Source organism: Mus caroli, chromosome 4, assembly GCF_900094665.2.
Source record: "Mus caroli chromosome 4, CAROLI_EIJ_v1.1, whole genome shotgun sequence".
NCBI classification, from domain to species: Eukaryota; Metazoa; Chordata; class Mammalia; order Rodentia; family Muridae; genus Mus; species Mus caroli.
The window spans coordinates 6,301,838-6,305,955 of NC_034573.1; the positions used below are offsets into that span (position 1 = coordinate 6,301,838).

General features: G+C 38.9%; 1 pseudogene; it reads right to left on the reverse strand.

Annotated features, from left to right (window-relative positions):
* Positions 1-894: 894 nt before the first annotated feature.
* On the reverse strand, positions 895-1,066 carry LOC115031060 (annotated as a pseudogene).
* Positions 1,067-4,118: the final 3,052 nt, after the last annotated feature.

Here is a 4,118-nt window from a genome sequence, read left to right on the forward strand (position 1 = left end):
AAGACAAGACAAGACAAGACAAGACAAGACAAGGCAAGACAAGACAATACAAGACAAACGAGGCACTTCTGGAAATGGAAAAGCTAGGTAAGTGAACAGAAACCACAGACACACAAGCATTGCCAACAGAATAAAAGTGATGCAAAAGAGAATCTGATATAGAAGATACAATAAAAGAAATAGATATATCAGTCAAAGAAATTGTTGCATCTAAAATAATTCCCTGGCACAAAACATCCAGGAAATCTGGGACACTATAAAAAGATTAAACCTAAGTATAATAGGAATATAAAGAGAAGAATTCCAGCTCAAAGGCCCAGAAAATATTTTCAACAAAATTATAAAGGAATTTTTTTTTAACCAAAATAAGGAAACATCCACAAAGCTTTAAGAAGCATACTGAAAAGTGAAAGATTGGGCCAGAAAAGAAAGTTACCTTGTAGCATGATAATCAAAACACTAAACATAGAGGAAAGGGAAAATATTTTTTTAAAAAGTTGTGAGAGAAACACAGAGGTAACATATAAAGGTAGAATTACAACCTTTCACCTGAGAGTAATTCTCAATAGAGACTATAAAAGGAGAAAGGGCATGAATAGATATGTTGTAACCTCTAAGCGATCACAGATGACAGCCCAGACTACTATACCCAACACAACTTTCAATAATCATAGATGGAAAAAACAAGATACTTCATGGTAAAGTCAAATAGAAATGGTATCTGTTTATAAATCTAACTGTACAGAAGATACTATCTCACTGGTATCAACTCTCCAATAAAACAACACAACCAAACAGAATGAATTCAAAACCAGGATTTATCCTTGTGCTGCATAAAAGAGACAAACCTCAACATTCAAGATAGACATTACAACAAAGTAAAGAATTGGAAGAAGATTTTCCAAGCAAATGGACCAAGGACCAAGCTGATGTAGACTTTTTAATATCAAATAAAACAGACTTAAATCCAAAATCAATTGAAAGGTAAATATTCATATTCATCAAAGGAAAGTCTGCCAAGATGACATTTCTACACTTGATCTTAGCCAAAAGGCTGAGAAGTGATACCAAGATGACATTTCAATTCTTAACATCTATTCCCCAAACACAAGGGCACATGTGTTTGTAAAAGCAACACCACTACAGCTTAAATCACACATTGAACCCCATGCATAAACAGTGGGAGACATAAATGCCGTCCTTTCACTAATGTACACGTCATCCAGACAATAGCTAAACTGAGAAATAACAGAACTAATAGACATTATGATTCAAATGGACCTAACAGATGTCTACAGAAATTCTCACTCAAACACAGAAGAAAGTGAGGAACAGCCTTGAATGCTTTGGCACAGGAGAGAACTCCCTGAGAAGAACACTGATAGTGCAGGCACTGAGATCCACAATGAACAAATGGGGCATCGTGAAGCAGAAACTTCCGTAAGGCAAAGGACACTGTCAAGACAACAAAATGGCCGCCTAGAGAACTGGAAAAGATTTTAACAATTCCACATGTGATAAAGAATTGAAGAAACTAGATATCAACTTACCAAATAATTCAAATAAAAATTATGTACAGATCTGAACAGAATTCTTAGAGGAGTCTCGAATGACTGAGAAACAATTCAAATGAAAGCTACTTTGAGAGTTCACCATAACTATCAGAATGACTAGAATCAATAATACAAGTGCCAACAAAAGCAGGCAAGGATGTGGAGCAAGGGGAACATGCCTCCATTGCTGGTGGGAGTGCAAGCTTCTACGACGACTATGGAAATCAATGACAGTTTTCTTTAAAAATTGGGAATCAATCTACTCCAAAATCCAACTATACTACTCTTGGGCAGAGTAACTCCATTCTACAACAAATACACTTGCCTAACTATATTCATAGGGGCTTATTAATAGCCAGAAACTGGAAACAACCTGCATGGCCTTCAACTAAAGACTGGATAAAGAGAATATGGCACATTTACACAATGTAGTATTACACAGCTGTTATAAAGAAATGATATCATGAAATTTTCAAATAGACAAAACTAAAAAAAATAAAAATCATCCTGAGTGGTGTAACCCAGACACAGAGAGACAAACATAGTGCCTACTCAGTTATAAATAGACATTTTCTGTAAAGTAAAGAATAGCCACATTACAATCCATAGATCGAGAGAGGTCTCAGGGTAACAAGGAGGACTCAAGGGGGGTTGTATGAATCTCCTTGGGAAAGAAAATAGAATAGATGTGTGTGTGTGTGTGTGTGTGTGTGTGTGTGTGTACTGAGGGCAGGTGAGTATGGAAACCAAAAGGATCATGTGGAGAAGGGAAGGAGAAAGAAAGGAAGGGAGAGAGAGGGGGTGGGGAGAGAGAGAGAGAGAGAGAGAGAGAGAGAGAGAGAGAGAGAGAGAGAGAGAGAATGAATGTGTGTGTGTTGGAATTGGATGGTTTGGGGGGAATTATGTGCAAACCTAGTACAGTAGAAACTTCCTGGAAACTATGAGGGTGACCCTGGCAAGAATACCTACTGATGGAGGATATGGAGCCTAAAGTGCCTTTTTTTTTTTAACTAGAAAAGGCTTCCAGTGGTGGGATTGGACACAACTCAACCACAAAACCTTAGATCACAACTTGTCCTTCATGCAAGATGTGCTGAAGCAATGCTGGCATACTGCTTATGGGTGTGTGCAATCAATGACTGGTCTAACTTGAGACCCACACTAGAAATAGGAACTCATGCACAGCTATGGATGGGCTGGAATCAGAGCCTGATGGCCCAGACTTGGGGTAAAACTAAACATGACTGGCAAAAAAAAGTCAATTACATTAAATAATTTCTAAGGACTTGGAGCTAGAGGCGTCAAGGACACCATGAGAACGTGGCCCACAGAATCAACTAAGAAGGGCTCACAGGTGCTCACAGAGACTGAAGCACAATCATGGAGCCTGCATGGGTCTGTGTTTGGCCATCTATGTATAGGTTGTGGCTATTTAGCCTGGAGGTTTTGTAGGATTCATAACCATGTGAATGGGGAGGTGTCTTTGACTCTTTTGCCTTCCCTCGGAACATTTTTCCTCCTACTGGGTTGCCTCACCAGCCTTGATATGAGGGTTTGAGCCTGGTCTTATTGAATCTTGTTATGAAATGTTTGATTTTTATCTATGGGAGATCTGCTCTATTCTGAAGGGAAACAGAGGAGCTATGGACCTGAGGATAGGGGCTGTTGGGGAAAGGAGTGATAGAAGTAGAGGAGGAAAGGGGCTGATGTCAGGATGTATTGTATGAGAGAAGTTTTTCCTAAAGGAATAAAAAAAAAACCAAGTATGAAAGAAAACAAACTGATACATCATCAATATTCTAACCACATTCTTCACAGAAATAAGAAAAACAAGTCTTAAAATTCATATAGGAGCTTAAACAACCCAATAAATAACTAAAGCATCCCTGATCAAGAACAATGCTAAAAATATCACAAAGCCCGATTTCAAATTATACTACAGAGCCACAGTAACATAAACAGCATGGTTTTGGCAGAAAATAGATACGCAGATCAACAGACAGCCAGGGCCACCTAGGTTTTGAAATAGAAAACATGATGCACTTAAGAAAAACAGCCCTTTAACAAATGACATTGAGAAACTGTACATCCACAAGCAGAATGACACTCGGCTCCTGCTACTCTTTTTATTACTGTTAGAGCTCATAATTCAATCTGTCACAATCACAACACAGCATCATCCTGTGACCTTCAAGCACACTGGAAAGTGTTTCTCAGTCCTTCCATTCAAGAAAGTCCTAAATCTGAGGAGACAGCTCAGTATATCTCATCAAATAGCCCCTTCTGATGGCATAAATATAAATGGCATCTGCCTACGCTCCTTCAACTGCTTTCAAATACCCAAATAGCTGGCAATGACTCTGTGAACTGGTCTCAAGAACAGTCACAACTGGAAGGGTTTACTTCATCCTATCGCATCTAGCAAAGGCCGCACTCCCAACCATTTCAGCATGAGGCAATGACAGTATGCATGCCAGCCTGCGCTACTGATTGCATAAGCTGTCAAAGACCTATGCTTCCTCTTCACAGCAGGTGTCCCACTGGCAAGTGAATTCATATTTTCCA